This window comes from Phyllostomus hastatus, unplaced genomic scaffold (genome assembly GCF_019186645.2).
Source record: "Phyllostomus hastatus isolate PE091 unplaced genomic scaffold, TTU_PhHast_1.1 phas_contig_86, whole genome shotgun sequence".
In the NCBI taxonomy this organism is placed as follows: domain Eukaryota; kingdom Metazoa; phylum Chordata; class Mammalia; order Chiroptera; family Phyllostomidae; genus Phyllostomus; species Phyllostomus hastatus.
In genome coordinates, this window is record NW_025333977.1 from 28171758 (window position 1) to 28187649 (window position 15892).

The following is a 15892-nucleotide window of genomic DNA, read 5'->3' on the forward strand; positions in this document are numbered from 1 at the left end:
CCTTTTACTACTTACTTATCACATAGTTGCACACATGCATTACTTTCTTCTTTTTTTTCTTTTACTTACAAATATCATGGAGAGAGGAGGTATATTTTATGAAAAGACAGATTTATGGAATAGAAATAAAGTTGGCATGGGTTCAAAATCCATCTAGTAAGCGTCCTTTAACAAGTTATTTAACTTTTCTGAGTTTTGTCTTTATTTATTAAGTGGGATAATGTCACTTACATGATAGGATTTTGTATATCCTAAAGTTGTATGAGTTGAGCGTCTTGTCAAAACTCAATCCACATGAAATTGCCTATATTCAATTATTTTCACCTACAGAAAGTGGAAATTTTACTTTACCTATTGGTTCTCTGTATTTTAATACACTTTGCTTTAAAATATTGTGTTCCATACTATGCTTTGCATCCACCTCACACATCAGCCCTTTGCCCATTAAAAATATGTACATTTATAAATTATATGAATATAAAAATGTTATCACTGTCATCCTAAAGAGATAATTAGGGAGAACTGCACAAGTACCAAGTAGGCAAACCATTAATCTACCTCAGTGCCTGCTCTTGCCTGTTCCTTTTCAAAGCAGGTGAACAAACAGAAATTTTAATAGTAAGCTAAAGCAGCTCTTTTCTAATGAGAGAGTTCAGTTAAATAAAGGTCAGCAAGAAAACTAACAGTACTCATTGTCTCTTGTTTATGGTCCATCTGGGCATCACACGGACTTGTTCTAATTTCTCTCCTGAGCATTACCTTATCCTGAGTTTGTCTAAATTACATTACACCCCTTCTTGGCTGGGATTCCTTGTCATTAATCAGAACGGCAATGGTAGTTTCAACTGCACCCTCTAAGAAAAGCATGCACATTTTGTCTCTTCAGCTATCTTTCTGTACCCCTGCAATATTATGAAAAATTCTCTTGACCGATTAATCCAAAGGAAACTCAGCTTGAGAAGGTCACTGTTATTTGGTTATAAAAGTAAATGAGCTGGGAAGGAGTTGATGTTGCTTTTATGTTCTTACTAAGTGTTAAGTCTTCAGACTTATCAGTCCAAAGAGAGATTCTTTGTGGAATGTTCCCTTTGTTAAAAAAAAAAAATAAGTTGTGCCAACAATGCATTATGCTAAAGGAGGTTCTCAAGGAGATTACAAATTACTCAGGAATTATATCAAGTCCCAGGAGTTAAGAGTGAGATAAATGCCATAAGAAAGGTACACAGTGCTTTGGGTATTTTAATGGATAGAGAAAAATTTCAGATAGAAAAGGACAAATCTCCAAGAAGCAGCAGTATTAACAAGGTTACAATCTCTCCTCCCCACCCCTCTCCTCCTTCTCCTCTTCCTCTTTTGTCTTCTCTCTCTCTCTCTCTCTCTCTCTCTCTCCACTTGTGTGGCAGTTACATTACATTCAGTAAGTTGATTGACATCTTTGTGCCTCAGTTTCCTTATCCATAAAATGGGGCTATAATACTTGCTACCCAGAGGTTCTGTGTATGCCAGGTGGCTAGCATAGATACTGCAGCATGCAGTAGCCTCTCAAGGACTGGCACCAGTTGTTATTGATGTGGGTAATCCTATAAAATGTTACAGAGAATTCAAAGAGGAAGGACTTTAGATTTTGTGCTTTAGGATTTTACCGATTCAATGGTGAAATGGGAGATCATTTTCCAAAACAAGGTTAAACATCAAAATTAGTTTCAATGGCATTAAAGGACTGAGCAGATGGTGAGGAAGCAGGCCATCCTTTCAAGGAATTATCTTTCCTCCAAAGGAAAGCAAGAGTGAGGGCAGTTGACAAAGAGCCAGTAGTGATGCAGGAGTTATAGACTGGCTGTGAGGGCCTTTGGGTAGTTGATGAAACAGTATCTTACTTTATTTTGTATGTTACACATGAATTTCATCACCTATGAGTTCCACAACTCTGTGCAGTGGGCATCCTCACCCCCCTTTCTATATAGGGAAGCTGGAGTCCAAAGACATTGAAAGTACCTGCTCCAAGTCCTACAGCCAGTAATAGCAGACTCAGCCTTCCAGCTGGCTCCTCTGACTTTAAACCCCAGGCCATGCTGCCTCATGTAACTAGGAACCATTCACCTCTGCCTCTGGATTCTGCTTCACCAAGACATGGATATTCCCAGAGATAATACCTGTTGAATTTGTGATATGGTCACTGTTAACAAGACTTTTTAAAATGTCTACAAGGATACACACCATCTATTGAGGACTTTGTACATGACAGGAACTTTACACAACAATATGGGTGGTAGCTCCTGAGCCCTTAGTAGGTGCAAGGTATTGTGCTAAGCATTTGATGTGCATTCTTTCATTTATAGCTCAGAACAGCCCCAGGAAATCAGTGCTTGTATTATTCCCATTTTACACTTTAGAAAACTGAGGCTCAGAGTGACCAGCTTGCCCAAAGAAAGTTATACAACTTGTAGGTATGGTTCAAGCTGGAGCCAGCCTAACTCCCAATTTTTCAAGCATTGTCTTTGACACCTGCTGGCCATTTGACACCTTTTCTGCCCACATGCCAATGTGCACAGGCCTCAGGTGTACAGGGCTGGACTGTGAGGCCTGCCCAGAGCTCCAGGGAACAGAGGAGAGCATAGGAATCATGCACAAAGGTCTTAGAGGCAGGTGACCCAGGCAATCTGCTTTCATGTGGATTAACATCTATCTCTGCTCTCTCCTTTCTCACTAAGTAAACCCCTAACATGTGGTGCTGGCCCTCATCCAGATGCTGACCAAGGTTTACAGGTACAGTTCTCCATGGTAACTATGAAATAATGATTCAACAGTACTCCTGTCACAAGCTTCCACACTGAGAAGTTGTGAAAAAGAAAGAAGAGTTAGGCAAGTAAGCAGAATGTTTTGTTGACAACTTTCACATTTTTCCCTTAACATAAGGAAAATTGTTTTTCTATTTCTCTGCAGTTTTATTTTTTAACAACAACACTAAAAAACCGATTCTATTCTTCTGTCACTAATTTCTAAGATAATTCTGGTTGCTAACCCCTTTCAGATAAAATATAAATTATGTCCCAGTTCCCTTCACTTAACATTTTCCATAACTCAGTGCATATCAGTGGCATCATACGAGTTATCTCCTTCCCATCCCATTTCCCCAAAATCAACCTTGGCCTCATCAACACAGCATATGGGCTACTTCCCTAGAAAATCCCCTATCCCCTGTCTAGGTAGAATTTGGACCAGAGGCCCTTCCATTTACACAAGTTTCATAGTGTTTTTAGTAACTGTTTTAACTCAAACAAACATAATTATTTTTGCTCTTGCTTTTCTTTAAATTGTAGATATTCAAATATTCTATTACCCTGAAATTAAGATTTAAAATGTGTACTCAAAAGAAATGACTTAATCCATTACACATTTTAAGCCTCAATAGTCTACTAGATTTGTGAATAAATACCACAGTGAATTCTGACTGCACTCCTAGTGGTGCTTAGATTTCTCTCTTCTTTGCTAGGTATGCAGAGTTTGATGTTATCCACATCGCAAAGGAATAGTAAGAGCTAAGGGGTTCTTACTGGTCATTCTTCATAAAGATAAGCAAAAAAGCAATTGCTCTGAGCCAAAGCGTTATCTTGCCTGGATTTTTATCACTGCTTGTCAACAAGCTTCCCCTAAAATGGTATTGAATTAATTTATATTCACAAAGGGAAATCAATTTCAATAAAACATTAACATGAAGTTCAAACAGAGCCTTCACCTGAAAACTTGAACTTCCAAATTGTTGCTCATCTAAGGCCAGTTAAGATTTATGACAGATATACAAAATGTGAGGAAGGAAACAGACTTCCTCTATTAGCCTACCTAAGTGCCATCTGGCACCATGCTAGAAGAAAGAAACAAAAAAAAATCTGGTTTGGAGCTAGTCTTGGTCTGGATGTTTTTCATAAGATTTGATGGAAAAAAAAACACTATGAAACACAAAATAGATTTTGGCCTGTTTAAAGCAAAATCAGAAAACAGATGCATGGACAAGACATTTGGATGCAAGAAATGATTGGGAATATGCCTGAGACAGAAAGGGACAGTTTGTGGTTGAACACAAGAATGTCACCCAACATCAGGCATTCTCAGGTCAGCTCCAGAGATTCTATTTTTTTTTTGCACAACCAATTATTTTATATATAAAAAACTCTTAAAAGTTCATGACTAATTATTATGAAAAACATTTCATCTAGTAGTAATTTCTAAGGCAGCACCTGGGGTTTCCATAAAAACAAAACAGTGTTTCAGAAGAAAGGCCATCAATAAGAGGACCAGAATCCTCTATTTACAAGGGTGGTGGTTTTCCCTGTTCATAACTTGGGTTCAAATTACCTTTCATTTGAATCTCTTGTTCATTCCACTCCAGAGATACATGTGGGGAGGGAGGACTTTCAACTTCTTCATCTTCATTTTCATGTAGAAAGCTACAAATCGTGTTGGTGCTATAGGAGAAATCATTTTCTTTGATTTGCAGCCATTCCATATCACTTATGTTTTCTTTTCCTTCCTTCTCCTTCCTGATGAGTTCTTGTCATGCTGAGCTCCTTTGATGTATGACATTTAGATGTTAGCATTGTTTTATTACTGCCTTCTCCATCTACATGTTCAACAATTTCTTCAAATATAACACAGGTCCCAACAGTGCCTTCATACTCTCCAACAGAGACATAGCTGTCCACTTGCAGAATGGACCTCTCAGTGTCAGTTTCCAAAACCTTGTGTTTATTTTCACAATTTGAGAGAAAGTCTGAACCAATAATAATTCCTGATAATTCCACCAGAACCAACTGCTCTGCCTCTACGTCCTCCTCTTCCTTGTTCTCCTGACTCCGTTCCTCAGTGGCTGCCATGATCCTGCCCCTCCAGAATTCTTAGTGGTACTAGGGGATTGTTCCCATTGTTTTTCCCAAAAACAAAACCTTGAGAGAGTTAAGGTAGACAGAGAAGAGAGTGTAAATACTTGGAAGAAATCATTGAAAAGGAATATACCAGGGCTAAACTGTTTTTCAAAAATATTAAAATTAATCACTAACATTTCTCGATTATTTATGCATGAGTGAGGCACTATATGATGCCATCTTTTCCTGATAAATAACCTATGAGTAGGTTTTCTTATCATCTCTATTCTTCAGATAGTGAAGCTGAAGCACAGAGAGGTCCAGCAACTTGTTTAACATTACATAGTTAACAAGTATTAAAACTTTGTTTCAATCTCAGGCGATCCAGTTCTGATTCCAGAGTCTGTACTCTTAGTAACCACAGCCAAGAAATTCCAAAGCACTATGTTTTTCAAATAATAACTTTCAGAGCACATGCTTGTAGGTAAAATTGAATAACTTCAAATAAGGATTCAAACCTGAAATATTTATCAGAGTCAAATCCTGAAACTACAACTATTACCAAAACACCATGACTACTCCTTATCATTGTTTTAGAATAGACCTTCAAATGATAGTGAAATTTATAGCACACATAAACATTTATTTTTAAAGAAAAATAATCTTTCTCTTATCAGAATCATCTAGAACCATATTAGAAAAGACAATTCCTTCCTTTTTCTCTGATGCAGAATAAATACCCAATTGCAAATGAACTTAATTCAGTTCTTTTTAACAATTAGTTACTAGTTCCCTTTCAAGAGATAGCAGCTGTGCCGCTGATTTTTCATAAAGAACTCAGATTCACACTATTTCTATGGAATAAGTATATTTGACATTCAGAGCCATAGCCTAGTAAGATAATAAGATTGATTAAAAAAAAGATTAGAAGACATGTTCCTTTATCCTCAAATTTCCTGCAAACTAATATTGATTACTTTTCAAAAGAAAGTGCTGGTGGGATCCCCAAAGCATGCAGGTGTTGTGTGAAGGATGTGGGTCCCTTCCCTCTGCAACCCACTCTATCACGGGTATTAGTTGGCTAGAGAGGACCCCGTGAAGCTGTGGAACAAATCCTACCAGATCAGTTAGCTGATAAAAACATATGACCAAGGCCAAGATTCTTGTCATTTTAACTGAGATCTCTTAAAGACAGTGTTTTTAGGATGAAAAGGGAAATGATGTAAATGATGGACCAACAGGCCAGAGGAGCTGGCATGTTAGAGAAGTGTCCTCACACACTACAACTGAAAGCCCTCACACCACCTGTTCCTCAGATTGATTCTGCAGCTGGGGAATTATAAGAACTATGAGAGTAAAAAAAGGAATAAACAGAATATCTTACTACTTTTCAGGAATAAATGCTCTGCACTATCCACAAACCTTCCCCTAGCAAAGGGTCTTCTTCCCTAGTCCATCAACTCCCAATGTATGAACAGGGGGTGTGATTTAATCTAATGGGCTCCCATGGTATTAAGCACATGAGATTTTATATTTGGATTTGACCCCTGCTCTTCCAGTCCTAGCTGTGTCACCTTGTATAAATTATTTAATGTTTTCAGTATAAGTTTCTGCACAGTACTGGCCCTGCAAGTTTGCTGGGAGGTTGGAATGAAATGACACATAAGAATATGTGTGAGTATAATGGTGATCAGTTCAAACTAATGTTTATAAATGCATCAGTTGCATCTACTATGTTAACAAATCCCTATGCCATTACCCTTTATAGCTCCAAACAATTGCCATTGTATTATAGATGTTTGTATATGTGTGTTTGTTGACTCAGATAGATTGCAAGTGCCTTGCTTTTAATACTAACTATATCCAAAAAAAGATACAGTCTCTGATATCAAGATATTAACAATTAAATAATGAAACCTGTACCTGCTATGATATATTAAAAAGTAGAAAGTACTAAATTTCATACTAGACCCCAGTAGTGCTTTGGGACCACCAAGGAGGAAAGGCTAATTTTGACTGGGAGTTTGAAATAGCTGTGGTATACAGTGCCATAGCAGACAGGATAATTGTTCTGTGGCTTCAAAAATGTTTGAATAAGAATTAGAAATGAGAAGGAGAAAATAGATGTCTTAAAAAGTACAAATAGATACAACTTGGAGATTCATGGGATATGGAAAGCAAATAAGAGAGGCAAAAATGACAGAAACACAGAGTTTTAAGCCCAGAAACCTGGGAAGACTGTGATGGCTGGAGTTCAGAGGGGGATCACAGAGAAGCGAGAGTGCTGCTGGAAGAGCCTGAGCTCTGTTTGGAACATACTGAGTTTGAGGAGAAGGAAGGACATCCAGATGAAGGTGTCTCCTGCAATGTGTAACTTGCAACTCAGGAGAGAGAGAAAGATTTCAGAGCCATTTTCACAGATGTGATCATTTAACCTTAGGCACTCACTTTGGGGAGAGAACAAACAAAGAATTTAAGGACACTAGGATAAAATTCAGAGAGATATAATTTTGAAGGAATTTTGGGGGACCTTGCAAAGAAACCAAAATGCATACTCACAGAGGCCAAGGGAAGAGAGAATTTCACACAGGAGATGGTAATCAGATTGCTAGGTCCTGCAGACAGCCAGCGGATGATGAAGAGAGAGGGGCTTTGCTGGCCACATGGTGACTTCAAAGAAAGCTATTTCAGAACTGGCCAGAAGCAGGACAAGTAGGAGGAAAGACAATGCTTGCAATCATAGCTTGAGGGACAATGAAAGGTGTTTTATTAAGATAACAGACGGCTGAGCACATTTGTAGATTGACGAGGAGCCAGTAAAATGGATTAAAACTGAAGAATAAACAAAGATTAATTACTACTTCAAGACCCTGGAGCACTGATTACCAAGCCTTTCTGAACATTAGACTCAGCTAGGACCCTTACAATGTGCTAATGACTATCCCTGATTTGCAGAGATCCTAGCTGAATTGTTTTGGGAAGGGAGGGCACCTGTATTATTCATAAGTTCTCCCAGGCGATTCTACTGTGCATCCACGTATGAGAACCACTGATCCAGAAGAACTGGGCATTGTATTAAGGCCCCAGTAGAGGGTTGCTTTTGGGTGAGAAAGGCTCTTCTTCTAGGATGGGAAAGGATGAGTTGAGTAGACATATTTTGAAGGAAGAACATTGAAAGAACTCATGACAGATGTTTTTTCTGAGGAACTAGAAAGTCAGATGCTAAGAGTAAGGGGGCAGGAATAAAGGTGAGTCATGGAAAAAAAAAATAAAACTTAAAATGTCCCAAGTGACTACCAGGATCCCACCAGGGATAAACAAAGTAATTGCCCATTTATGGCCTCATTTTCTCTCTGCTTATTGGTTCACCACCCCCGACACAGAAAAAAACACTACTGTCTTTTTTGTTCCTCTTAGAAAAAAGGAGAAAAAAAGAAAATTTATAAACAGGGAAGACTTTAAGCAAGAGTATCAAGAGAGAAAGTCTAAGTTGCAGACTCAGACCTCTGTGAAATCACTTAGAACTTGTCCATGAAGGCATCCTAGCAGACCACCTTACTGAACTCCTCCCATTTAAATAATAAGTAAGCAGAGGTTCAGAGAGATTCTGCGATTCGACCATATTAAATAGCAAGTGAGCACCAGCAAGACACCCTGAAATTCGGTCTCCTGATTCCCCACACCGGTGCTTGCCGATCCTGAACACACCCTGCCCTGAGACATCTGTGGTTGAGATTCTCAGGGAATGAAATGGCTGAAGCTCCTCCATGAGGATTAATAAGTAAATCCGTAGATTGCTTTTAGCTTGTTTCAAGAGAGGAAAAAATGTTCAATGTCTTCTTTATTGCTGTTATTATGTTAACCAGATTGAATTGTTGCATCTCTTTAGAGCTTCTTACTACTAGTGTGAAGTTTCTCATTTTACCCAAGCCAATCTTAAATTGCTCATAGAATACACAGATAACTACAAGAATTCAATTGCTACTTTTAGTGCATTGTTTACAGTACAATCAAAGGGAAATAGAAAAACTTGCTAGTCTAGAGAAGCAGCAAGGTAGAACCTGCAAAACTGTAAAAAGACATATTTCAGGTAATTAAGAAGGGGCAGTATACATGATGTTTTACCGAGTTGTGCACTTTAAACCTGTATGGTTTTCTGAACCACCATCACCTCAGTCAGTTTGATTTAAAAGAGAAGGCGCACTGTGTGTTGACTAGATCCGTGGCTCTTATGCGCGGTGTGCCCACAGTACATGTACAGGGGCTTTGACCCTCTGGGCCAGGGTTTTTTCACATGTAAAGCAAGATGAATGCTCTAGATCACCTTTCAGGTCCTTTCTATTCCTGCCAGCTTTCAGATTTTTGCCATCATCCTCCACAATGTGTTCTGAAGGAGTTTTAATCAAACTACATAGACTATCTTGTGGATCATTATTTCCAGTTTTTTTAAAGTATAAATAAATGGATGTCTCAACTTGTCAGCTTTCTTATCTGTAAAGGAGAGGAGTACTGGAGTAAATATTCTCCCCTCTGAGCCCTGCGCTTCAATGGCCTTTTTGCTACCTTTGGATAGTTGTGCCAGGCACTAGGTTGGTTGCTATTTACCTTGCATGGTTGAATGCTCTGCCCCACCCCCTACACAGCCAGACAGTGCACTGACCAATGAGCACTGAGTCTTGGTACAAACGCCCCTGGGCACCTTTCTCTTTTCCTTCTTTTCTTTTATCCTATCCAAGTGTGCAGGACACGCCTGGATCATTTCAGGAGCCCTGTAGGCATGCTGAAAAGAACTGAGAGAGCAACAGCGCAGAAAGTGATGCGACAGGGTGACATACACTATAGGTAAGCCAGAATCTCCCAGACCACTGTGTTTATTTTGCCTTCATCTTCTGAATTGGTAAAGGAATGGGTGATGGTTGTTATGCAGAAATAAACTACAAATAAAGAGAACAGTACTGGTGTGGATGTTTCAGAAAATGGCTAGAAGATGAAAGACTAAAGAACCCAATGTTTCCTGACTTTGGAACTATCTGCATGGCTGCAAACTCAGGAGTAGAGGGAAGCGATCGCTTGTGGAAGTGGTTTCTTTCATAGGGAAGTGATTTCCTTCTCTCAGTTGGATTTCGGGCTGTTTCTTGATTCTAGTGTGTATTTTCTCGTATTTTAAAAGATGGCATAGTACTAATTCACAAGTCACAGGTTCCAACTCTGATATATTAGAGTTGTGTGTGGTTTTTCTCAGACTTTTTAATTCTCAGTATCTTCCTGTAAGCATTTTCTTCTCTTTGATCAATTTTCTGAAGGAAATTCTGTCTAGACAAGTAAACTGACTTGGAGAATGGATACAAATATTGAGATGACTCTAGAAAAAAGTATCTTAATTGACTAATTTAAGTGACAAGTGGTATTAATTACCACTTATATGTTTAGATCTATGATTCTGCATATATAGAAATCAACTTATACAAATTTATTTAACAGCAGTCTTATTTTACAGGAGATTCTCTTCCTCTGCATACTAGATCACAGTATTTTTAGTGATGAGAAAATATATACAAGTTCAAGCTGATAGACATTCATGGATCCCTAATATTCCAATATGCTCTGTTATATGTTACCACTTTGAAAATGATTATTAATAGGCTGACTAAAAAGTTACTTATAAAACATTTTATTTCAAAAATAAGCATAACTTTTATATTTTAAACAGTACAGATGCATTGTTAAGGCCATTTCCCTTCCCTGTATTTAATTTACTTTCCCTGCTTTAAAAAGACAAATATATATTATATTACATAGTATATTTATATATATGTAACATATATATAATTAGGTAAAAAAAAACTTGAAAGAAAGAAAGGAAGAAAAAGGGAAGAAGGAAGGAAGGAGATTTGGCGAGTAATTAGCTTATCTTAGATCACCAAACAAAATACTTCAAGTCTTCTCAAAATGCCTTGTACTATTTGGTTCAGATGTTTTCCTCTAAGGGCATAATTTACTAGCAATAGAGGGTGTCCAAGATAAGGCAAGGTGGGAACCCAAGTAACTGACAACCAGTCAGGAGTCCTTCGTCTGAGAACAGACAGAGACCACTTGGGTGGACATTTCTCACAACACAAATAAGTCAAAATTAAATGGAAGATATCTCCCCCACCCCCAGTGATATGACTACAATTCCTAACTTTACCCTGAGGGCTCTTCTTCAAAATCTGAGATTTCTGTTGTGGGTAAATGACTATACTGAGCCCCACAAACAGAGCTCAATCAACCAGTAAGTCAATCAGTAAAATCTAAGTATTTCAGATCTAAAGCCCAAGTTTTCTACCTCTAAGTGTATTGAGATATTGACTTTGCTCTCCAATGTGCCTTGAAAGAGCACAGCAGACTTCACTGACATATAACGGTAAAGATTTGAACATTAGCTGACATCTTTGAGCACTACGTGTCAGACATGTGCTAAGTGATTTCTGTCTTGTCTTTTAATGGAATCTTTGAAATAACTCTATGATGTAAGTGCTATTTCTATCCCCTGGTGAGGACACTGACTTGAGACTTGACTAAAGTTCTTTGCCCAAAATACCACAGCTAGTCAATAACAGAACCAGGATGCAAACCCAGCACTGCCTGACCTCAAAGCCTATGCTTTACCCACTACACTATCCCACCTCCATCAGGTACAACTTGCATTATTCTCCAGATGTTCCTGGACACTCGGAAGCCCACAACAGAATTGAGTTCTCTGAGGTTACAATATGCTGCATGTTCCTTCTGAATCCCCAGAAGTGCCAAGGATAATGCTGGGCAATAGTAGGTACTTGAAAAATACCTGTTGAATTTAATGTGTGAATGAAAACTCTGTGTTCTAGTGCTTTATCCTCTCCCTGTGCTATGAAACTGAGTATGAATCCATAAAATTTTTGTCACAAGGATAATGCTGTTTGAACAGGAACAAGATAGTATTATGAATAATAGATTTCAATCTATTAAGCACAGAGCTACAGCTACAGTTTAACAGGATAAGCAGGGATTATTATAAAATCTTAAGAGATTACTGTAAGTGGCACATGATCCCCTTCACTATCAATAAACACTAAACAATTCTGAGAAGTAGGCTTTCTTGTTTGTTTGTTTTAACGTTAAAGTTGTACAGAGTTGTGTAACTACACCAGAGTTTGGACAGCTGTGTTTTATCCTTGTTCCAAAACTAAATGGCTCTGAGACTCACAGCAAAAGGCTGATCCCTTCAGGCCTAAATCTCCTCATGGTTAAAAGTAGGGGACAATCAGATTAGATGGTGTAGAAGGTCCTTCCAACTTTAAAATCACATCATTCTTTAATATTGCTGCATCAGATTCCAGTGTTAGTGTAGCTGGAAATGCTCACTTTGTAATTTTTTTTTTACCTTTTGCAAATGGCATTTTATGGAAAAACTCAGTAGGGAAAGAAATACAGCAGCCTTTTAGCCACAGGCTGGGATGTAGCAACTATAGTGTGTATGTAAGGGGAGAGGAAATGCCATTATCTGCTTTGGTGCAGACAAGGTCAAATCTAAATAGTATCACCAAGACTTAGCATGCACAGAATTAGTGACAGTTCTTGTATAAATACAGAGTTTCTAGTAACATCATACACAGCACAATATTACATATTCATACCTGGGAAGTTCCAGTGCTGGCTTCTATGCCTACCTCTCTATTAATTAACTGTGTTATCTTAATTAACTAATGTGACTTTTCTGGATCTGGGTTACTCCATGCATAAGAAGAAAGAGCTGGATTTGGTATCACAGTGGAAGTGCGGGAACTTCAGAAAGAGTGCCCCCAGAGTCCTACAACAAAGGAGTGGAGGGCTGGGCACAGTGAAAGAGAGCATTAAAATTTAACAGTCGCAAATCTCTCCAAGCCTCCCTTGGGACTTTCTATCATAACAAGTAGATGTAGACACTTTGATTTTGGATCATTCAACTAGAAATCCATGTCTTAAAACTCCAAAATACATGGAAACAAAGGGTGCCAACCAGAAGACTGAGAAGACATCTACAAAGTACTTGTAAAACATTGAAATTTTGATTAGGATGGGCATCATGTGTCATAGAAGGATAGTGTTCTATGCATGAAGACAAGGCTGATTGGAACTAACTCTAACAGTTAAGAAACTCAGTACTAATGTAGGTATGAATACTAGAGTGCTGGAAACACTATAGATATGTATATATATCAGGTGGAAAAATCGGATCCAACCAGTAATTGCTACATTGTTGCTTTGTGTAAAGGGGAACAGTTGGAGAAATAGAAAGATAGGAATGAAGATTTATCAAGCGCCCACTTGGTACCATTCTAGATGCTTTACACGTGCTACCTCATTTAATCCTCATGTTAACCTTGATAAAAGGTAATTTATTCTAGTTTTATACTCAAGAAAACCAGAGCTAATTTAATAAACTTGCCCAACTCTTATATACACTCAATGGGTTATAAATTGATAAAAACTCTTTGAAGAGTAATTCATTAGAACCTATCAAACATTTTAAAGAATGAATTAATTGTTTCAGCAATTCTATTTGTAGCCAGGCATTCCTCAGAAAGACTTTTGTAAGTGTGCGAGGATATTAGGTGCAATTGTTTCATTACAACATTATTTATAATATTGAAAATTTGGAGACAACACAAAGTTTCTTCAGTAAAATAAACTATGATATATCTGTATTTTAGAATACCTCAAATGCAATAAAAAGATTGAAGTCCATGAAGTTAAACTCACTCCAAGGGATGTCTTAGAAATATTTTTGATTGTAGAGATTAAGATACAAAATATCATGTAGCTCTAGCCAGTGTGGCTCAGTTGGTGGGAGCATCATCTGTCTACCACCAAAAGGTTGCAGGTTCTATTCCAGCTCAGGGCACATACCTAGGCTACCAGTTTTAATCCTTGGTCATTGCATGTATGGGAGGCAATCAATTAATGTTTCCCTCTTACATCGATGTCTCTCTCTCTCTCCTCTACTTCCCTCTCCACCCTCCCTTCCTCTGTCTCTCAAGTCAATAAACATATTTATAAACATTAAAATATATATATTAGCTTTGGCTGGTGTAGCTCAGTGGATTGAGTCCAGGCCTGCAAACCAAAGGGTCGCCACTTCGATTCCCAGCCAGGGCACGTGCCTGGGTCGAGGGCCAGGTGCCCAGTAGGGGGCATGCAAGAGGCAACCACACATTAATGTTTCTCACCCTCTCTTCTTCTGGTCTCTTCTCTCTAAAAATAAATAAATAAAATCTTTAAATATATGTTCCATATGTAGCAAATTAACATTTTATTTATAAAATATACATATATCTATATGTACATAGTAAAAAGTCTGGAATAGCATGTGACAAGTGACTGATAGTAGTTGCCTCCAGAAAATGAAAGTGAGCAGTTGGGATGTAAGTGAACACTTTCTACTTTCTGCTCTTCTGTGTCATTCAAACTATTTTAAACAAATATGTGCTGTTTGTTAAAAAAAAAGATTACAAGTCATAATGAACCTGAAGTCACACAAGCAGCCACTGGCAGTCACAATGCAGAACAGTTTCTTCCAAAATGTGCCCCTAAGTTTACAGTTTGGGAGATCTCCCTCCTGAAATGCATTTACTCTCTCTAGCACAGAAAAAAATGCATTGTAGATTACCTAAGAGAAAACCCAAAAAGTTTCTAAGGAAAATCAATTAAAATATGGACAGAGGCCATGGCAGCAATCATAAGCACATTTTCCTGCCAAAGAATAAATACACACCTCTGGACAAGAAGATTTATACAAAACAGTGTTGCGTCACATCAGCTTGTTTTCCCCAGAGTGCAATTCTTCACAGCACTCCCAACCGTTCTATTAAATCACCCTGGCAGACGTGGTCAGGTACACATAACTATCACTGAGTACATCCCTCCAGTTATCAATTCATTTCCAACTCTGAATTGAAACCTCAGCATCTCTTCTGGCTCTTCTTAGAGGTCTGGTGCTGGGAATCAGGATTCTAAAAAAATCACATCCTCACAGTGTAAATCCCATGACGGATAGGAGAGTAGGATTCTCAGAAATACTATAATATTCAACAACACAGTTTATAACTATTAATGAGGTACAGAACTGTGAAACAAGGCATCAAGGACACAGTAGAACATAAATATAAGAAACTCAAAATTACTTTCAAAATCCCAAGAATATTTATTAAGAATAGACAAATTAAATAAAGTGAAAATATATTATCGCTTTAGAGTAGGGTGGCCTTTTACTGGCAGGGGAATATCATGCGACTAAACAGAAGCATCCAAAAGATGGTTGAACTAGACCCCCTTTAGGGTGTTTCTATCCCTAATGTGAATTTCCCCTAAAATATCCAAATAATAATTTGTGAAGTATTTCTAACAAAAATACTTAAACTTAATTTGCTAAGCCCTCTAGTGGTCTATAATCTTCTCAAAGTATAGTCTTAGTCCAAATATTTTTTTAGATTAGTAAAAAAAAAAAAGTGGGAACAATGCTTAAAAATATGCAGTTTACTGAAGATAGTAATTCTTTTTTTAAAGATTTTATTTATTTATTTTTAGAGAGGGAAATGGGGGAGAAAGAGAGAGCGAGAAACATCAATGTGTGGTTGCTAGGGGCTGTGGCCTGCAACCCGGGCATGTGCCCTGACTGGGAATCAAACCTGCAATGCTTTGGTTAGCCGCCCGCGCTGAATCCACTGAGCTATGCCAGCCAGGGCTTGAAGATAGTAATTCTTTATTAGCTACATGTAACTACAAGCTCAAATAAAAACCTAAGTCACATCTGGAAAGTTCAATGGTCTCAGCATTCAAATAGGCATCATCTGGCCACATCCCACAAACACACATGCACACTTGTATACACACACACACACACACACACACACACACCTACACCTACTTGGCAATTTTAGCTCAGAGAAAACTCATGTAGACTATAACATACAAGTGACTTAAAATTTTTCTCCCAAATCACATGGAAGCAGAAAGCCAGTCCATTTAGCTAGTAA

General features: G+C 38.0%; 1 protein-coding gene and 1 pseudogene across 1 annotated transcript in view; one reads left to right on the forward strand and one right to left on the reverse strand.

Annotated features, from left to right (window-relative positions):
* KCNMB2 (potassium calcium-activated channel subfamily M regulatory beta subunit 2) overlaps nt 1–15892 on the forward strand; it is a 238099-nt gene that overhangs the window by 13579 nt on the left and 208628 nt on the right. The window lies entirely within an intron of this gene.
* On the reverse strand, nt 4207–4871 carry LOC123827164 (annotated as a pseudogene).